Source organism: Hevea brasiliensis, chromosome 12 (assembly GCF_030052815.1).
Source record: "Hevea brasiliensis isolate MT/VB/25A 57/8 chromosome 12, ASM3005281v1, whole genome shotgun sequence".
Classification (NCBI taxonomy): Eukaryota; Viridiplantae; Streptophyta; class Magnoliopsida; order Malpighiales; family Euphorbiaceae; genus Hevea; species Hevea brasiliensis.
Window position 1 is genome coordinate 57,356,142 of NC_079504.1, and position 22,821 is coordinate 57,378,962.

The following is a 22,821-nucleotide window of genomic DNA, read 5'->3' on the forward strand; positions in this document are numbered from 1 at the left end:
CTAGTCATATACCAGATCGAGCACCTGAGAGAAAAGAAGAGAAATACAACCAGTAAAATAAAATTATATAATAAATATAATTTCCTAAATCAATTAAATTGCCTATCGCTTGATATTACTAAAACCAAAAATCCTTGGCAACGACGCCAAAAACTTGTTTCGCTGGTTTTACAACCACCGCAAGTGCACGGGTCGCTAACAAGTAACAAAGTGATGAGTAGAGTATCATTCTCACAAGGATTTTGTTTAGCAAGTACCAATCTATATAGTAATTTTGACTGTCTAGGTTATTGAATACTTAGGGAATGAAGTTTGTTAACTTTAAACACTAGAATGATAAACTTAAAACGAAATGATTTATTTTGAAACAATTCTGGAATTAAGATTTCACACTTGAATCTTATTAGGGATGTTATCTCATTTATTTACTGAATTGAGGAATCATTTTCCATGATGGAAATCAGTCCTATGTTATCCTAAATCCTCTCTCAAGGCATCTAGGGTGTATTCTAATTAACTCAGACCCTACTTTCATGGTAATTAAATTAATTAAAATCCTTTAAGATTTTTGACCAATTTTGAAGTTCCACAAAGGTATCAGCCTATGTTTAGGTCAGAATTCCTAGGTTCAAGATCTTGATTTTGTAATGTTAATCTTCACCTTTCAGTCTTTCAATTAACATCTACAATCGTGGCTAAGTGGGTACTAGCACATAGCATGCATTAAGATCACAAGAAATTAAATCAAGGAACGAATCTCAAATCCAATAAATAAAACTTAGTGTTCATCCATAATAATAATTACAAGCGTTACTCTCCTAAGTCTAGAATAAGAAAACTACTCACTCATGGTGAGTTCAGCAAACATCATGTTAAAAGGTAAAAACAGTAAAAAGAAAATCATGTAGATGAAATAAAACAATAAAAATCTATCTAGGGAGATGAAACGAAGGAACTGAAGAGGGTTTGCAGCTTTGATCTTGTGGAACTTTGGCTGGAAGATCCCCTTGATACTGATATTCTTCTCTTCAAGATGGCGGGAGAGAATGCAAAATGTGAGTCTCTCTAAAACTCCTGAAAGTGTTGTTCCGAGCCCCCACTTGGATGTTTACTCTTTCTATTTATAATAGCCGTTCTAGGGTTAGGTCATTTTGAGTCCCAAAAGCCTTAGGAGTCTGATTTAAATCCGTAAACAAGAGCTGGAATTCGGGTTTGAAAACTGGCTGCCGCAAGGTACACGGCCCGTGTGTCACTACACGGGTCTTAGCTTGTAGGCCGTGTAACCTGCTACAGTGGAACTGTAGAGTCTTGCATTGGCACAGAGAGTTACAAGGGTCTGTGCCAACTACATGGGCCTGGTTACATAGGCCGTGTACTATTGTTCCCTTAAGGTTCTTCAAGCTTGTCCACGGCAGAGACTTACACAGGTCCATGCAGATTACATGGGTCGACTTACATGACCTGTGTACTTGTATTTCTCCATTGATTCTCTTGGCTTTCTTTTGGCAGAGAGTTACATGGGTTTGGGGCTTGGTTTACATGACCCGTGTACTTTGTATCAGAAGCAATTCTCTATCTCTTGACTTCTCCAAGCTTTCCTTTGCACTCCCATACTCTAGGGCTTCACCCAAACACTTGAAATGATGCAGAAAACATGGAATTGAGGGCTTGACAATAGAAATTATAAAAACTAATGAAATCAACTACTATGCATGAAAATCCTTGCCTAAATGCTATGAAATAGTATACAAATGTGCTTAAAAATATCTATACAATTCAAGTGTATCATTCCCCATACATTAAACAATTCTATCTCAAGTATACCATGCAGTGGCATTTCATTCCTTCTTGAACTGTTACCCATTCTTTGGCATTGATCACAACTTAGCACAAAGGATATTACATCCTTAAACAAATGTGGCCAGTAAAACCCTGCTTGCAAAATCTTGGCTGCGATTTTTGAGGCGCCGAAGTGTCCTCCATATAGTGATGAATGGCAGTGATGAATGATGCTTTCCATATCTTCCTCTGGTATGCATCTTCTTATCAGCCCATCATTACATCTCTTGTACAGTAGAGGTTCCTCCCATATTCAATATCTCACATCATGTAGGAATTTCTTCCTTAGCTGATAAGTCATGTTTGGAGGCAATACCTTGCATACAAAAAAATTAACAAAGTCAGCGTACCATGGAGCCTTGGAGAATGCAAGTAATTGCTCATCAGGAAATGAATCATCAATTGGCAAATCTTCGAAGTCCTCTGTGTACTCCAATTTTAGTCTGGAAAGATGGTCAGTTATTAAATTTTCGGATCCTTTTTTGTCCTTGATTTCAAGGTCAAATTCTTACAGGAGTAGAATCCATCGAATCAGCCTTAGTTTTGCTTCCTTCTTGTTCAAAAGGTACTGGATTGTAGCACGATCTGTGAATACAATGACTTTTGACCCAATGAGATAAGATCTGAACTTGTCCATTGTAAACACCACTGCTAGGAATTCCTTCTCTATGGTGGCATAATTGATTTGCGCATAATTGATTTGTGCATCATTGAGTGTCTTGCTAGCATAATAAATAACATGGAGCTTTTTATCTTTTATTTGCTCGAGCACTGCTCCAACTCCAAAGTCACTCGCATCGCACATCACCTCGAATGGTAGCTCCTAGTTTGGTGGCTACATTATTAGTGCTAATATCAGGGCCTCTTTGATCCTGTTAAAGGAGACAAGGCAATTTTCATCAAAATCAAAGGGAACATCTTGACTTAACAAGTTGGTAAGTGGCTTAGCTATTTTGGAAAAGTCCTTGATGAATCTTCTGTAGAATCCTGCATGTTGCAAAAAGCTTCGCACTCCCTTGACTGATGTTGGGGGTGGCATATTTTCAATTATCTCAATTTTTGCTTTATCAACTTCAATTCCTCTTTCTGATATCAAATGTCCCAGTCTCTTGACCTTTCCAAGCTTCCTTTTGCACTCCTATACTATAGGACTTCACCAAAACACCTGAAATGATGCAGAAAACATGGAATTAAGAGCTTGACAATAGAAATTTCAAAAACTAATGAAATCAACTATTATGCATGAAAATACTTGCCTAAATGCTATGAGATAGTATACAAAAGTGGTTAAAAATATCTATACAATTCAAGTGTATCGTGGAAGCATCCTTATGATTGCTTTTTGCTACAATAATTCTATCCAAGTATCTATTTCCATTGGTGTAAAAGCCTTAATTATACTTTGCTCAAGTATTATGTAGTCTTCTTCACCCAAAGAAGCATTCATAAATTTGATGTTTGGCAACATCGAAAACAGAAAAAACAAGTGCACTCGGAATTTATGGTGCATCCCTCCATTGAAGTTTTGCAAAGCCTAGATTATGAGTAGCCAATTTCATAAAATAAGCTAACCCTTCCCTTTTGCTTTCTGCCTTGATTAAAATAGACATACGTGTGCGAGTGGCCTCTTATGCAACAACTAAAATATTTTCAATCAATTTTTTATCAAAATAGATAATTCTTACTCCTTCCCATGCCAATAATTAAAGTTTATGTGGAAAATGATATGCACGGTATCCCAACAAAAATGCCCAATTTTTCCTTGATGTTGGTTGAACAATTCCATAGAAATTGCTCTTTGTTAAAACATAATAATTCATAACCAATATTCAGAATCCCACTAAATTACCCTTCTACGCTGTGTGACAGGACCCATTTTGTGAGGCACCCAATTTTGGCCATCTCCGTCATCTAATATCAAAGTAATTAGGTGTATAGCAATACTTACTCTCATTATCCTTATGCCTGATTAAAAAGTTCTACCAACTGAAAATAGCATCAGTGCCATATAAGTGGAAAGAGTATCATCGGTCTCCACTAGCTACCACTTTGCCTAGATCTCTAGTTTCCCATTAGTAATGAATCCCGTGACTCCTTATTTAATGGATGAGAGCAATAAAAATAATAAAGAAGAAGAGAAAATTATGGACGAAGAAGATGAAAAGTTGAGGTTCTAAAATTTCTCTGGGATTATATGTGGGGGGTTTTGGAGTTGGCCTTGCTATTTGAATTGGGCCAGAATGCTTTGGGCTGGTCTGATTATAATACTTGACGAATTCAATAATAATAGCTGGCCTCACTTTAAAAGAATTTTCCCACAACCCAACATTTACCCTCATCTTCCTTAGCCATTCCCCAAATAGAGAGCAACATAAGGTTGTCCCCTGCTCCACATCTAAATAATTTTGATTCTTCCCTATGGTGAAATTATTCATGTAATTTTTCTCTATGGTGATTTGTGATGGTGGCGTTCCCCTTGGGTCCTTGTGCAAACCTAGCGTGGAATAACATAGCCAGTGTGCAACAGAAATCCTTAGTCCTTGATGAGATTGTCACATGAATTGCTAACATTCACTCCATTAAAATGCTACAATAACTCTTCTGTTAACTGGGGCCAAGTGAGCAAAGGATGTCGACATTGCAGCTCATGATAACAGAGGAGAGGGGCTCCCTCAAAGTGATCCCAGACAAAATAGCATTTAACATTTTCGCAGGTGTTGTAAAAAGTAAAATATTGCTCTAGCTTAGTAATCCAACCTTGCGGATTGGTTCAATCAAAATCAGGCATTTCTAGGTGTTTGGCTGCCATAGAAGTTTCATCAAGCCATTGAGCACGAGTTTCAAATATTATAGGTGAGGCATTACTGGTCGATGCGAGGTGGAAATTTTGGTTATAGATTTGCATGATTGAGGTGATTATATTTTCCAATTTGTTGAAATTCTGCTTTTGGTGTGATCTTAGTGTGAATGGCTCTAGCATGCTGGTTGTTTTCCTCTTTATCTGGGTTTTACATTCTAGTGGTGATGTGGTTGTCTGTGCCATCCCTGTGTTCTCTAATCTGTTTGAATGGTAGGTCAGAATAATTGATAGAGAAAGGAAAACACAGAACTAGAAAATACACAAAAAGAATAGAAAAAGGAAATGATAGTAGGAAGAAGATAGAGGGTTTTTTTATTTACAATACCCAAACGGGTGCAGGTGGAGACAAGATAAAAAGTTATCTCTCTCACCCAGTAGTAGTCTTACTTCCCCTAAGCTATTAATTAGCTGGAAGAAAATACCACACAGTACATGCCTCTTACTTAACCCTTCCTCTCCTGTATATAACAAACTTAGGCTACCGCATCACATGCTATCAGTATTCCTCTAACAGAATTGGCTGAGCTAGCATAACAGCTCTCATTGCTTTTAGTGTCTTCTTAATCCTTTTAGAATATATCAACCAGCTCTGAATTCTTTTTCCTCTACATGCAACCTTAGTTAGACTTCTGTTCCTATCAATTAGCCTTATAGTGGCTAAATGAGGTGGAAATTTCTATTCTGCAGTGTTATGGAAATTTATTGATGTTGAAATTAAGTTTGTGGGTTCAAATAGTCCTTCGCATGCATCATTTATCTATGGCAGCCTTGCTCATAGTTAATTGTTGAAGTTTTTAGGAGGGCATAAAAAGATTAAAAGCTCATCACCCGGATCCTTGGTTATGCATTGGAGATCTCAATGCCATTATGTCTGAAGATGAAAAATGGCGAGGTAATTATGTATCTTCTTGTTAACTTCATTGTCTTAAATTTCAATGAGTTATTAGATATGGAATGCAAAGGCCCTTTCTTTACATGGTTTAATAAGCATTTTGGGGAGGGTGCTACTTTAGAAAGACTTGACAATGCATTTATGTTTGTGGAGTAGCAAGAACTGCTTCCCACATCTTTAGTTTTCCATGGGCCTCTTTTGGGTTCAGATCATTGTCCAATTATTCTTCATTTTGAGAAGCTAAGAGACAAAAGGAAACATTAATTTAAATTTGAAGTGAAATGGCTCTAGGATTATTTCTTCGAATTGGAATTAACCAGTCAGGGGATCTCCTTTGTTTCAGTAGTTGATAAATTGAAGATTTGTAGAAGAAGTTTAAGTTATTAGAATAAACCTCATTTTCAAGGCAATCAAACTGAAATTAAACGGCCAAAAGCCAAGTTAAAAAATGTGTATTCCCCTATGGTGTAACAAAATATAGATGAAAAGCAACAGATTTTACAAAGGTTGAATGAGTTGTAGGGCAGAGAGGAATTGCATTGGAAATAACAATCTCGAATCAACTGGCTATTAGGGGCTGACCTTAATACGTGTTTTTTTTCACTTATCTATAGTCCAAAGACGGAATAGGAACACAAATTCTAAACTTCTAAAGCAAGATGGACCCTTAGTTGAATATGAAGATGAGACAAAAGAGGAAATTTCTAGTTTTTTAAAATAGTCTATAGAAGCAGTGGTACTTGAGTTGAAACAGAAGTGGCTGCCTCTGTTCTGAATATTGTAGCTCCTGATATTAATGCTTATTTGTTTGCCTCTATTATGGATAAGGAAATTAAAGATGCAATTTTTGATCTTGGAGCATCAAAGCGCCTAGGACTTGTGGTTTCTCTGGAATTTTCTTTCGAAAGCACTGGGATACTATAGGCAGGGATGTTTGCAATGCTATGAAAGGTTTTATTCCAAAGGTTTTTTGTTGAAAGAACTTAATGTTGTACTAATTCCAAAATGTAAAATTCCTATTTTAGTAAAGTAATATAGTCCTATAAGCCTATGCAATTTCCTCTATAAAGTTATCTGAAAAACCATTATGAATAGGCTAAAACCCTAGATGAAGCTTATTACTCAGGATCCAGCTGCATTTATCCCCTTAGAGCTATCAAAGACAATATAATAATTGCTTATAGTAGACCCCTATTTTATGATGAGTATGTGCATTGAAACTGTGGGAAATCCGATGATGAAAAATTATGACTATAAGGTGTAATTAGAGGCATAGAGCTGAATTATTAATTCCATGGCATGATCTTGAAAAAGAATAGTATGTTTTTTTAGGAAAGTAATTTAATTAAATTTAAATAAAATTTTATTTTGTTTAAATTTAATATGAGTAATTTTTAAATATACCTAATTAAGTTTAATTGGGTCCCATGGGTCTAAGAAAGCCTAGGTAAGAATTTTAAACATGACCAATTTAATTTATTTTTTGGAAATTAAAATAAAAAAAATATATTTTTCTCTACCCCTCTCTCATACAAACTCTCTCTCTTCTCCTTTGGCCCCACTCTCTTTCTCACTCCCTATTGGTGCTGCCCCCTTTCCCTCTCTTCCTATTGGTTGGAACACCTCACCCATATCTCAGTCTCACCCAAATTCCTCAATCTTCTGAACCTTATCACACTAGGACTTCAAACCCTACCACACCTCTTCCTCACTCCCTATTGATGCTTTCCCCTTCCCTTCTCTTCCTATTGGTTGAAATACCTTATCCATATCTTAGTCTCACCCAAATTCTGCAATCATAGTTGTTTAAGTTATCTGAACTTTATCACCCTAGTACTCCAAACCCTATCACACCTATCTCCCAAAACTCTATGAATACCATCTAGAGAAAGACAAAAAAAAAAAAAAAGAAAAAAAAGGAAAAAAAATTAAAGAGATGAATAGTCAAAATTATTTTAGTTTTTCTTTTTTTTTCTAGTGATATTTCTTAAAGGTTAGTTCTTTTATTTTCTTTTCAAGATCTATGCCATGTAATGTTTAATTTTATGTTTCTTGTTTTTATTTTATATGTTCATATAGATCATATAATCATGTTTTATTTGAGATGATACACAACTCTGCACATATTCAGTTTTCTGCCTCTCATATTTTTATTATTTTTCGTTATTTTTTGAATCTGTAAAAATTTGAAAAAATTTATTAATATTCTACACGAAATGCTATTAATTTTAGACTCAAGAATCACTAAGAAAGTTTTAACATTTTGTAAGTTATGGCTATTTGAATTTAGGGTTCCCATAAAATCTAATTTGCAGGATACCTGATTTGTAGAGTCTATATCTCCTTTATTTCTTAATATTTTTATGTAAATCTGGTGTCTAAAATTAAGCTTAGAATCTTGTGAATCTTTTTCAATTAGTTTTACATTCATATCTATTATGGTTAGTGAGTTATGAATTTTACAAAAAAGTAGTGTGATTCTATCATTAGTAAAATTTACTATTTGTGTAGATCATTTGGCTAGGGTTTTGTTTAATCTATGAATTTTATGATGTTTTGGCTGTCTTTTGTAAATTTTTCATGATTTTTAGGTGTGTCTAACTATTTTTCAAAAATCAAATTTCTTGCTATTGTCAATCTACCAGAATCTGAGAATTGTATATTTATGTATGTTCTTGTGTGTTCTTGGGTTTTAATTAATATTTGATTTGTTTTTCTGTTTTTTTTTTTTTAATTCAAGAGGTGTTATGAACTGTTTGGATCATGTTAGAAGACTTAGACCATTAGTTAGTTGTAGTTGATCAGGAATTTTAACCCCTTTAGGAGACTAAAGTTAGAATCTAATGTGAATTGTTATTAGTATTTTCTTATGTTAGAAGACTTAGACTATTAATTAGTTGTAGTTGATTAGGAATTTTAACACCTTTAGAAGATTAGAGTTAGAATCCAATGTGAATTGTTAGTAGTATTTTCTTATTTTCTTTAATTTCTTTATTCTTTTATTACAAATAAAATTAGTAAGTAGCTCTAAGGTAAGTACCAAATAAGACATTTGCGTGGAGCTTATGTGGAGCTAAACGAGAGTAAGCCAATGATATCATTGCCATACTAGAAGAGAATACCCTTTTTTAGGGATAGTTTGCCCCAATGACAACTGCATTTACCAACAAGTAAGTAACCCTAAACTCCTCGAATAACCATTGGCATGAAATTGTAGTAATAATAGAATTTTTATTTGGTAAATTAAAATTAACTTTGTTTTTAATTTAACTAACTTTTGTATGTAATTAATTTAAATAAATACTTTATAAAATAAAATTAATCTTGTTTGTAAATTAAACTAACATTGGTATGTAAAATAAATTTAATTTAATACTTGGTAATTGTAAAATAAATTTGTATGTTAGAAATTTTTATTAGGTTGTGGTTCTTTGGGCATTATGTGATATTAGAATAAATTACACATGTACATAATTAACTAAGTTCAATTATTAACCAAGTTCAATTATCCTTAGGATAACTTGGTGAAAATTAATTAATTGGGTTAAATAGAACTGAGGGTTATTTGAAATTGAATTTGTTTGTAAATTAAATTCTCAATAATAAATTAATTTTAGTCATATGGTAAATATCATTTAAATAATTAGCAATCCCATAAATAGGAATTATTTGTGCATGAAAATTGTTTATAAACAATAACCCTTCTGTGAATTACTTGCGTGTATAGGATTAGAATTGCATTTTTAGGATAAAGTTTAATAAATAAATAATAAATAAGACTTTTAGAAACATCAGTAGAGGACTGGCACTCGAATTAATGAAGTTAGACCAGGCGTAAGGGGTGCCTAACACCTTCTCCTTACATACCCACTATTCCGAACCTAGACATTGGGCTATGGTAATGACGGTTGTGGAAACTTTGCAAGGAGTAAGTTGCCATCCATAACCTGCGGAAGAAACACTGAATATGTCCTGGTTATTACCTGGGTGGTGACTCCTGTCTATCTATGCCTTTGTAGTATAAATCCTTAGTACCGTGGTAGTGTTATGGGAATACGGTACCAGTGTTTTGATTCTATTAGGATTGTATGAAGTGCATGTCTAGGAAATGCTGTCTAAGGAGGTGGTACTTAAGTGAGACGATTGTGACTCCACCATCTTTCCTGGGCATTACCTGGTGTATTTTATATAATTCTAGTATATGATATTTCGCCTCACGCCCCCTCCCCTCTCACAGTTTGGTGACTCCACTGGGGATTAAATGGATAGTTACTCCAACATATTTCTATTAGTCTAATATTATTTATCTATTAAACTTTTTGCATTGCATTACACTATCACACGGATCACTCTTACCCTTTTTAGCCCCACTAGTACTTGCCAATGAGACCATAGTTTCACTCAAGTTATGATAAATTGGTGAATGCTAGCACCCCATGTCCATACCTTTGAGTATATAAAAGAGCCACAACTCCTGCCGTTGTGCTTAATGGACAAGCTCTCGCATGGGTGACCCTTTTCCTACCCAATGAATCCCATGAGTCATAGATTTCAACCCTAGGTACCCCATAGATTTTTATTGTGCTGGATTTATAACCTTACTGTTTAAACTATAAGTTCTAGTGGTAGTTGAGATGAACTTAGGCCTATGCATAAACCCAATGTGTGTATAGGCCCAAGTGCATTTCAAAACTCGTGTTATGCTTACTTATGGTTAAACTTTAAAGATATAAATCCTTTGTTTGTGAGGGAAGGATCGTCCTGGACCACCCACTGTTAGTGTGTCCAGTGTACTGTAGCCTAGGATATAATTTTTTCTTACCCTGCGTGTGAGAGTTGAAGGTATAAGGGGGCGAAGATTCAATTCTTGAGATTTTTTTTTTTTTGTTTTGATTCAGTCTTTTGTCCGATTTTAGTTTAGTTTATATGGTCGGGTTTCGGTTCAGTTTTAGTTCTATTAGTTTGGTTCGGTTTTGGTTTTATAAAAGTAAAGGCAAAAAAAGAAAAGAAAGAAAAAAAAATGGTCCATTCATGCATTGCATTCATGTACATAGCATGCTTAGGTTAACCCTTAAATCCTATTTTTTTTTAGCAAACATAGCCTCAAAACACACCAAAGAGACTTCCAATCAGGTCACTTGGGTTAAAGAAGGGAAAAAACTAGTAAGGATTTCACCTGCACTACTTAAAATGGAAGAAACTATGGCCGTGCTTGATGAAATATTGAATGCCAAGATGTTTGAACTAGAAGAGAAAATTGCAGTCAACTTTTGACAAGAGGCCCTGAGGTAGGTCGATTAAGTGGCATTAAAGTTATTGAGGTTCAAATTCTGTCTTGCACCCCAAGGAGATTTTCCCAATTCAACCAACCTTTATCCATAGTTTTCGAGCGTCTCAAAGCTCAAGACCTCCTGCAGCTTTTAACACCCAGACCACTATCAAATCCACTCCCACCTAGCTATGATATCAACTAATACTGCCAGTTCCACCAAACCCATGGTCATGACACTGATTGATGCTTGCAACTTAAGCATGATATCTAAGACTTAATTGATGCCAAAAGATAACTAACCCAGAAAACTGAGCAAACACCCACATTAGCCCTATACCTAACCAAAATTTCTACCTCCACCAGGTCTCTATATGATCTCCACTACCCCAAATAATCCCAACAGGATTATTGATTTTATCCAATCCATCCAAAAGCCCAATGAACTTATCCAACCCATCCAAAAGCCCAGTGAATCTATCCAACCCATCCAAAAGCCCAATGAACCTCAGTCTATAATGGTTGTTGATATTTGTGATAATTCTAGCTATGATGAGGGTCCTTTAGATGTTTGGACCAATTCTGATGAGGAGCTAGTTGCATTACAAGTAGATGGTTCAACTTCACCATGTCTGGTTTTCAAGGTGCTAGGATCTATAAAAACTTGATGGATCCAAAAGTGGCTACTGTGAAGAAAGGGATGAAGTTTTTTCCTAGCATGGGCCTCGAAAAATGTATAGATGGCCTAGTGACTTTTCTTGAGATGAAGGGGCAGATCACAAGATGTAACACCCTCACTGTAGCCATCCCGTACATTCTACTGTTTTGGTGACCAGTGTCAATCCGGACAGCCAAAATGTCTGGAACTATATCTAGACTAGAGTGAGGAGTCATAAATAACTCAAATAATAGTAAGAAAAATCTAGGAAAAATTTTAGAAATAAATTACAATGAAGTTAAATGAGCCGGTGCCCTAGCGATGGGTGACCTTACCGGGAACTTGCTGTCTTCACAGCAAGAAGCCCTAAAATTGGGAGAAAATTTTGTGAAATAATTTTTGGGACTCAGAAAAGAGTCATTGAGATTTTGATGGCATTAGAATGCCAAGAAAATGCTTAGAAAAATTTTTAGATCGGTACAGACGAATTTGGCTCAATAAGGCAAATGGAGGGCATTTTAGTCATTTCGTCTTCAGAGATGATTTTTGGCCAACTTGTCTAGTTAAATAAATAATTTATATGACATAAAATATAAATAAATATTGCTAAAAATTTAATTAAAAATGAGTAGAAAAGAAAAGAAGAGAGAATGAATGAAAATTTGAATTTTGACATCACTATGATGTCACTAAACCACTTCCACCCAATCACCTTGTGATACCTATCTCTAAACCCAATTAAAAGAGTAAATGGACAACAAATTGGAAAGAAAAAAAACTGCTCATTCTTCCTCCTAAGCCAGCCGATTCTCTCTCCCTTTGCCCTTTCCACCATTGAAGCCTCACCTAAACTTCAATTCCCACTTGATTTCACCATAAAATCTGACTCTCCCTTCACTAAAAATGGCCCTTACCACTAGAGCAAGACTTAGGCAGCAATTAGAAGAAGAAAAAATGAAGTTTAAGCTTGGAAAAATTTTTGCTCAAAGAGGTTAGTGTCCAACCACTTCTTTTTTCTTTTTAATTATGGGGTTGAATTGTGTTGATAATTGTAAGAAATTTGTAAAGAAAACCCTTGTATGCTACACCCAAATTTCAGCAACCATGGTCCTCTTATGGTTGTGATTATTTTCTTGATATAAATGAGTGTATAGGCTGCCCTTGACGTGAATATAACACTTAAACCATTAAATTGCAAGTTTAGTGCAAGAATTAGCACTTTGGACATTTAGGGTTAGGGTTTTGAAACTCAAATTTAGGGGTTGCTACAATTGAACATAAATTAATGTTGTAATGGTCAATTAGTGACCACTTGGCTATATTTGATGAGGAATTGAAGTGATTTGTGCCATTGGAATTGAGGTTAGATTTGCTGCCTTTGGTGACCTGCAGGGCTGGATGTGAGTCCAGCAGGTTTGGGTAGCTGTAACTTGAGTTGTGTAGGTTCAATTGGTGCAGGGCTAATTGGAGATGAAATTAGATACATAATGGCATAGCTTTGATGGAGAAACCCTGCCCATAAAACCATAATAGACTGACCTAAAAATTGACCAAATCTGGGTAACACACATTCTGCCTGGGCAAAATGACCAAATAAACAATATTCATTCATTTGGTCATAACTCAGTGTAGAAAGGTCTAATTGACCTGAAATTTATATCAATGAAAGCATAAACAATTTATAACAACTTTCATGTAGAACACAAACTCAAATTCTAGACTTAACCAAATGAAATTGCTAGCCAAAGTTGAGCTACCAAAATTGACAGAACCAGGATTGCCCAGAAATTTTGGGTAAAAGGTAATCCGGCCAGTTATGGTAAAATAGCCATAACTTGAGCTACAAAACTCTAAATGGAGTGATTCAAAAAGAAAATTAAAGAAGACACATAAATGAACAAATTTGATTAGGAACATGTGGCAAAATTCTCACTATAGAATTGCCTAATAGAACAGTGAACTTTAACACCAAAAACTGAAATTTTTGATTTATTTCCTATTGGTTTTAAGTATTGATTGACAACCAAGGCCAACACTTTTGTGAATCAAAATGTGGTAATTTCATGTGATTAAAACTCATGTAACTATTATGTATGAGAAAGTTAATATTTTGACTTGAATAATAAAATAAATAGTAACTTTACATGTTAAACACAAATATTCAATTAAGAGCTTTGTAATATTCCCTAGTAAACCTAGTAAGATTGGTTTGGATAGGTTGGCATGCCAATAGGGTTCTGATAGCAGTACTGCACATGGCATCATACCATTCTGTGATTCATGGCTTAAATGGCCATTCTATGATTTTATGGCTTTTAGCCATTCTGACCTTATTGTGATACTTGGCATTGTGCCTAATATTTATTACAGCTTATTAGCTGTTCTGTTACACACCAGGAGATACTATGTGACCAATGGTGTGACGGCCCGAGGTACTGGGTACCTAATGCTAGTTTACCCATTTATCCAGTCCAGTCAACTGGTATAGGTTACTTGGGCAATCAAAAATAAATATTGATAAATGTTAATCAATTATTGATATAAAAAGAACCAAAATAATAATACTGCAAATAATTGCTAGAAACTTGTCCATATGAAAAATCAACATATATTCTACATGTTTATTTCTTTTTAGCTCTTTTTATTTTATTTTTGGCACCACTAAGCAGTATTGCTTAGCGCGTTGCTTTTGTCACGCATAGATACTGGAGATACAGAGCGTGATCCCAGTAAACCCCAGTCCGGATGAGAATCAGATCTGCGAGTGTCCTGTGTCACCTCTCAGCTACAGTGCATTTGGTAGGACACTATGAATATTTGAAACTTCTGTAATGTAATTTTATATTAATGTAATTATCTGTAAATTTGTGTTTATAAATAAAATTTGATTATTTATTTATGATTATGATATGAATTGAATAAATAGCAAATTGAGAAATTGTTGAGAAATTGATGAGAATGTGTTGGTAATTGATGATATATTTGGAGTTGTGGGTTTGAAAAATTATTAGGAGTGTTTTCTACAGGTTCCGAAGAACTGTTTTCTCCATTTTTAACCGGCACTCTGCTAGATTTTCTATAAACTTTTTGAAACCTTAAATTAATTTAAAATTTCAATAAATGATATAAATGATACCAATTTCATAAATTTCACTTAGTGACCATAAATAAATAAATAAATTAAGAAATGAGAAATATCAATGAGATAAGATATAGTGTTCCAGCACACTGTGTAGCTTATCTTGCTCGGCTACACTGTAGACGGGTAAGGGGTGTCACACAAGGTATGTTTTGGGCTATGAGGCAACTAAAGAGAAAAAAGAGCCAAAAACTCCTAAGTTTTGAAAGAGGGGGGCAATTACCTGGACATATGATTAGGGGTTACTACATATGAAAGTGCTAAAGCAGAAAATCAGGACTATTAATCTAAGGACTGCATGAAAAGCCAAGCACCTAAAGCTACATCCCTAAGTTTGAGTCTGTCTCTTGTAACGCTTACAGTAATGATACTGATGTTTCCATTTCTGATAGACTTGATGCTGATTTTAAGGCAAAGATTAATAATATGACCAGTCCTTCTGCTTACTCGTTTAATGTTTATTCTAATGGCATATGCATGACATTCATAATAATTTAGAATCAGTTTCTATTAATGCATCAAAATCTATCTCTATTAATTTGGATACACTAAATAATCCTAAAGACATTAAGTTGGCTGAAGATTTAACCCAAGAACAAAGAGATAAATTCATAGCCTTGTTAATAAAGTACCAAGAAGCACATGCCTCTAGCTTAAAATCAAATGGCTTATTCCTAAGCCACGTTGATGTCTTCATAGGAAAATATTGATCAAAAGTTGACTGAGATAGTTATCCTAATGAAGAGTAAAATTTCATGCTATAAAAGATTAGTAATAGAACATGTGGACCTAGAGGGAGAAGGAAAATGGTATGAAGACATAAGGAGATCTCTGGAAATGAGAAAATACTCACAATAAGCCAACAAAAGAGATAGAGCAACAATATATAAATTAGCCACTCAACTTACTTTAGCTGGGGGGTAATTCTACAAACTTTTAAGTGTGATAGAAAAATAGACTAAGAAAATAATGAAAGAAGTACGTGCAGGAATGTGTGGTCCTCATATGAATGGAAAGGTTCTAGTTAGAAAAAAACGTTCAAAACATATAAGGATTGGCATGAAAAACTCCATTATATTCTTTAAGATAATCGTAGTACTGCAAGGACATCCACGAGGGTAACCTTATTCTCTGTAGTGTATGGGACTAAAGCAATATTATCCATTAGGCAAGAGGTCAAATCCTTAAGAGTGATGCTAGAAGCTAAGATCCTAGAAAATGAGTGAGCTTAAAAGAGATATGAAGAACTAGCTTTGATTGATGAAAAGAGAATATGAGCCTTGTATCATATGCAGGCTTATCAAAGGAAGATAGCTAGTGTAACACCCTCCCTGTAGCAACTCCATACATTCTACTATTCCGGTGACCAGTGTGGGTCTAGACAATTTGAACGTCCAAAAAAATATTTAAACTAAAGTGAGGAACCATAATTAACTCAAATATTAATAAGACAAATTTAGGAAAAATTTTAGAAATAAAATACAACCAAGTTAAATGAGCCGGTGCCCTAGCAATGGGTAACCCAGTGGGAAGTTGCGGTTTCTCTCAACTCGGAGCCTTAGACCAGGAAAAAAATTCATAAAATAATTTTTGGGACTCCTGAGAAGAGTCATTGAGGATTCTATGACATTAGAATGCCAAGAAAATGCTTAGAAAAAATTTTCAATCGGTACAGATAATTTTGGTTTGTTAAGCCAAACGGAGGGCATTTTGGTCATTTCGCATTCAAAGGTGATTTTTGGCCAACTGGTCCAGTTAAGTAATAATTATCATGACACAAAATATGAATAAATATTGTTAAAAATTAAATTGAAAATGAGTAGAGAAGAAAATAAGAGAAAATGAGATAAAAAGCTAATTATGACATCACCATGATGTCATTAAACACTTACCACCAATTACAATTAATCAAGCCCATTTAAAATAAATAAAATGAGATGAGAATAAACAAAAGAAAAGGGTCATCAGCTGCTCTAAACAAATCCAGCCGTCTCCCTCCTCCCATAGCCATTTCCTCCATGAAAGCTCACCCAAGCTCCCAACCTCACCAAATCTCACTTGAAACCCTTACCTAGCTTCACAAAAAATTTACCTAGCAACTTGAACATCTTCTAGGCAGCCAAAAGAGGAAGGAAAGAGCAAGTTTAGTTGGCTTGAAATTCTGCTCCAACAAGGTTAGTGTCCAACTCTTACTCCTTTTGTTTTAATTCATGTTCAATGGCATGAATTGTGTAGGAAATATAAGGAAATAAAGCAAACAAGTGTGTGTGTGCAACTTACAATTTAGCTAGGGTTAGCTAGGGTTTGATGATTTTGCTTGGTAAAAAAATGGTTATGAGCAGCCTTTGGTAGTGGATGGGGTATTAAACATAGTTAAGTAAGTGAAATGCAAGAATTGTGCATGTATGAAATGAAAAAAATTGGACACTTGAACAATTCTAGGGTTTGCTCATGTAATGGTTCATTAACCTTTTAATGGTCAATTAGTGACCATTTGAATGTGTATAATGAGGAAATGAAGTGAGTTGAAGCTTGGCATTTATGTATGGGTGAGCTGCCTTGGCTGACCTGTAGGACTGAGCATGAGTCTAGCAGGTTTGGGCAGTTATAAATGGAGTTGTAGAGGTTCAATTGGTGCAAGGCCAATTGAACATGAAACTAGACACATAATGGCACAACTTTGGTATAGAAACCCTATCCAGAAAACCAAACTAAGTTGACCTAAAAATTGCCCTAATCCGGGTGAGTTGCATTTTACCTGGGCAAAATGACCAAATAAACAGTGTTTATTCATTTGGTCATAACTTAGTGTAGAAAAGTCCAATTGACTTGAAATTTTACCAGCAGAAAGCTGAGGCATAGATCTACAACTTTCATGAAGAATACAAATCTAAATTCTGAACATAACCTAGTCAAATTGCCAACCAAACTTAGGTTACCAAATCTGGCAGAACCAGTTTTGCCCAGAATTTTAGATTCTGTCTAATCCGGCTAGTTACGGTATTTAAGCCATAACTTGAGCTACAAAACTCCAAATGGAGTGATTCAAAAAAGGAAATGTAACTATACAAAATAAAGAACAATTTTTATGAAGCCAATTTTGCCAAATTCCTACTGTATAAATGACCAATGGAACAGTAAATATGAGGCTTGAAATCTAAAAATTTTGAATAACTAACACTAAGCTTAGAAATGGTATTGGCAACCAATACCAATAATTTTAGAATGTAAAATGTGGTATGTTGGGAGTATTAGAACCAATGTACTTATTGTCTATGCAAAAGTCAATATTTTAGTTGATTAATGAAATGAATAGTAACACCTAAACTTAAATTTCAAGAATTGTACAATTTAAAAGTGTAACATGCCCTAGTACATCTTGCAAGATTGGTTTGGATAGGTTGGCATACCAATAGGGTTCAGTTAGCAGTACTGCACATGGCATTATGCCATTCTGTGATTTTATGGCTTTTAGCCATTCTGACATTGTGTTGATACTTGGCCTTGTGTCTAATGTTATTACAGCTTATTAGCTGTTCTGTTGCACACCAGGAGATGCATATGTGATCGATGGTGTGATGGCCTGAGATACTATATACCCAGTGCCAGTTTACCCGTTTATCCAGTCCAGTCATCCAATATAGGTTACTTAGGCAACAAAAAATGAAAGTGAATAAATTTAATGAAATTATAAATATAACAAGTACAAAATAAATAAGATTACCAATAATATCGAAAAATTGTCTGCATAAGACATTAGGACATGCACTGCATATTTATTTTATGTTATTTCTTTTTATTTTATTATTGGCACCACTAATCATTATTGCTTAGTGTGTTGCTTTTTGCCACGCGTAGGTTATGGAGAGACCGACCGAGAGCCCAGTAGACCACAGACTAGGTGAGATCTTCTGCAGCTTTGCATAGTGTCCGTGTCACCTCACTGTCATCAGTGCATTGGTAGGACACTAGGTTTTATTTTGGTATTTTGTAATTAACTTTTATTTTCTCATGTGTAATTAAGACTTATATAATGTATCTTAGTATTGATGTAAATTACGAAAATTGTGTTTATGAATGAACAAGTGAATATTTATTTATGACTTTTATATGAATTTCATATGAAATGAATGAATGGGAATGAGAGTATATATGAGAAATATTGGGATTTTGTTGATGAAATAGAGTTTGGGATTGATTGAAAATTTTGAAAGTGTTTTTCACAGGTTCCGAAAAACTATTTTATCCATTTTTAGCCGGCGTTCGGCCGAATTTTCTCTAAAATTTATGAAATCTTAAATAAATTATAATTTCAATAAATGACTTAAATGAATGATATTTCACGAATTATACTTCATAACTATGAAAGAAATAAATTATGAAGAATAAAAATAGTTGAATTAAAATAAGGTGTTCCGATATACTGTGTGACATATCTTACTCGGCTATACAGTAGATGGGTAAGGGGTGTCACAGCTAGGGCCTTTAATAAGAAGGTGAAGCCAAGAAAGATCAAAAAGGGAGACATGATTTTGAAACAAGCTCGGCCTGTCCCTTTTCATTTAAGAGGAAAGTTTAACCCAAGATAGGATGGTCCATACATAGTAAAAAAGATCTTGCCACTGTAAGAATATCAGACCTGGATGGGAATGAATTTTAAGAACCAGTCAATTTAGACAGGCTCAAATAGTACTTTATGTGAGATAGGCCCGCTAGATTGAAAACCTATAAAAGGCGATCTAGGCAAAAGTAAGGGTCAAAGACAAAAAGAAAGAAACAAAAAAAAAAAAAAAGAAAAAAAAATGCTAGATTGAAAATCTATAAAAGGTGGTCTAGGCAAAAGGAGAGATGAGAGAAGATCTAGATGGAAAACCTGAAAAGGCCATTCAGTAGGTTATAAAGCTTATTTGTAACTTTGGAAGGTTGAAAATTTGGTAAAACTAAATGTAAGAGGGAGTAATGGTGTACCTAAATAAATAAAAAAAGTTTTTATTTCATTAACCAAAAATAGGTTTTATTTAATTATAATTGTGAATGTTTGTGTCTTGAGAGATACATCAAAAGATTAAGTAATTGAGCTACATTGTTTTGATTTAACCTATTGTCTTGTGAGCATGAAAAAATAGGTGGTTGATATGAAAGCCCTGGCGATTGTCTAATTTCGAAAAAAAAAAAAAAGAAAAAGAACAAGAAAAAGAAAAGAAAAAAAGAGAGCTCACAAAATGGAAAACCCGAAAGGGTTGCTTAGGCAAAAGTTAGAGCAAGCCCGCTGAAATGAAAACTTGAAAGAGCATTTCAGGCAAAAGTTAGGACACAAAGAATTGAGTTCATGGAAGAGAAAGGAGTGAAGACAAAACAAGATTTTGAAATAGCTGTAGAATAATGAAGCATGGGGGAGAGAAGAAAAAGAAAAATCAGAGGGAAATTATATTGTGACCTTAAGAAAGTCTTTTTAGTGAACAATTTTCCTCGAAAATTTTGAGGCTGAAAGAAAGTTTTTGCAAAAAGAGGTCCCTCAAAGGACAAAGTTTTTAGAATCTTTAGTAAAATCAGCATACCCATGATAGGAAGTAGCATACAGGAAGCATAAAAATCACAAAGAGAGTTTTGAGACCCAGTCATCCTAATTTTTTCAAATCATAAATTAGATATTTTTTTGGTAAGTCCTTAGACGTTGTTTAGGGTGCACTACATAGTTGTGTAAGACATTGAAGAACATGCATCAACATGTCACTTATAGGTGTGTAAGGCATAGAAGAACATGCATCACTACAGTTTCAAGTGTCGAACTATGAGGGATTCTGATTCTTCCTCAGGATAGCAAGGGGGATACGTAGATAGTTTAGGACTGCGGTCCTAAATATGAACTCATAACATTTCATGAAAGATATTTTTTTGGTAACTCCTTAGACATTGTTTAGGTCATATGGCATAGTTGTGTAAGATGTAGAAGAACACGCATCAACATGTCACCTGTAAGTGTGTAAGGTGTGACACCCCTTATCCATCTACAGTGTAGTAGAGCAAGTTATGCCACTCAGTGTGTCGGAACACCAATTCATGTTTCAATTTCAATTAATCCCTTTTATTCATTTATTTATAATTTTTGATAAATCTAAATTTTACTGCAAATTTTATAGAAAATCCGGCAGAGTGCTGGCTATAAATTGGAAAACAGTTCTTCTGAACCTGTTTAAAAACACTTCCAATATAATTATAATCTCAATCTCAGTCAACAACCAACATTTTTCAACAATTTCTCAAATCAATTCAGTATCTCAAAATTCACATTCATCTCATATCACACCCAATTCAATGAGAAATACTCATATTTATTTCTGAACGCAGTTCATAGGTAATTACAGCAAAAATATGATTACATGAGTTTATAATATACATGACAAAAGTTTACAAATACAAAAGACTTACGTAGCCCAATGTCCTACCAATGCACTGCAATTTGTGAGGTGACTTTGAACTCTGAGTGCAGATCTGAAAACTCACCCTGTATGAGGTCTACTGGACTCCCCAGCTATGTCTTCAGTACCTGCGCGTAGCAAAAGCGACGCGCTAAGCAATTCTGCTTAGTGGTGACAATATAAAATAAAATAAAATAAAATAATAACATGTATGCAGAATGTATGTTTACATTTTTGGTAGACTTAATTTCAAATATTTATTGCAATATTATTCGATTAAAGTTTGGTAAGATTTATTAATATTGCCTGAGTAACCTATACTAGTTGACTGGACTGGATAAATGGGTAAACTGGTACTGGATACTAAGTACCTCGCACCATCACACCATCGGTCACATAGTGTCTCCCGGTGTGCAACAGAACAACTAATAAGCTGTAATAATTATCGAGAATTAAACCCGAGCATAACAACTCAATATCATAGCCAAAGGCTATTATGTCACAGAATGGCATGGAAAGCCATGAAATACAGAATGGCATGAAGCCATATGCAGTACTGCTAACAGAACCCTATTGGCATACCAACCTATCCAAACTAATCACATTAGGCCTACTAGGGCATTTAACACTTTTTATTTATGTTATTCTTTGAAATTGAATTTTTATGATTATTATTCATTTCATTGGTCAACCAAAATGTTGACTTTTGCATTGGCAATAGGTAAATTAGTTTAAATATCATCAACATACTACATTTTGCATTTTAAACTTGTTGGTATTGGTTGCCAATACCATCTCTAAGCTTAATGTGAATTGGACAGAATTTTCAGTTTTCAAGTTTTGGGTTTACTATTTCATTAGTTACTGTTGCAGTGGGAATTTGGAAAAATGATAAACATGAAAGTTGTTCCTTATTTTGTCTAGTTGAATTTCCTTTTTGAATCACTCCATTTGGAGTTTTGTAGCTCAAGTTATAGTCCAAAAACCACAACTGGCCGGATTGAAAGTTTTTTGGACTGATCATATCTACAGTGCAGTGAATAGTGACTTCAACTCACTTGTTGAATAGGTTCTGGTCATAATTTGAGTTAGGTTTCTTCATAAAAGTTGTTGATCTATATCTCATCGTGTTGTGGGTAAAATTTCAGGTCAATTGGACTATTCTACACTGATTTATGGCTAAATGACCAAACACTGTTCATTTGGTCATTCTGCAAAAACAGACTGCAGGTCACCCGGATTGGGGCAAGATTTTGATCCACTTGGTTTGGTCTTATGGGCATGGTTTCTTCACCAAAGTTGTGCCATTATGTGTCTAGTTTCATGTCCAATTGGTCAAACACCAATTGAACCTCTACAATTCAAGTTATGGCTGCCCAAACCTGCTGGACTCATGTCCAATTCTGCAGGTCACCTAGGGCAGCCACACTAAACCTAAATCTCATCACGCAACACACTTTATTTTTGGTTTAAACAGAACTTAATGGTCACTAATTGAACATTAATACCCATTTTCATCATCACATGGTCAAAGTCCTATTTCTCCACCCCAAACCCTAACTCAAACATTACCCATTTTCATTGCATTTCTTCAATCCACTTATAAAATGCACATTAAGGGCAGCTATAATAACCTTTTAACTTCATTAAATCATCATAAACAAACCCTAACCATGGCTGCCAAAAATTTAGGGTTTACATACAATTGGTATTTAACAATTTTACTTTGTAATTTACACTCATTT

At 34.6% G+C, this 22,821-nt stretch overlaps 1 long non-coding RNA gene across 4 annotated transcripts; it reads left to right on the top strand.

Moving 5' to 3' along the window:
* Nucleotides 1-4,161: 4,161 nt before the first annotated feature.
* On the top strand, nt 4,162-18,766 carry LOC110663548 (uncharacterized). Of its 4 annotated transcripts, none has more exons than XR_009142121.1 (4): nt 4,162-4,692; nt 5,498-5,591; nt 14,221-14,317; nt 18,492-18,766. It is a non-coding gene; the product is annotated as an uncharacterized LOC110663548 (long non-coding RNA). The 4 variants fall into 4 exon arrangements; XR_002496560.2 differs by having other exon boundaries at nt 18,516-18,766; XR_009142120.1 differs by lacking the exon at nt 14,221-14,317 and having other exon boundaries at nt 18,516-18,766.
* The last annotated feature ends 4,055 nt before the right edge of the window (nt 18,767-22,821 follow it).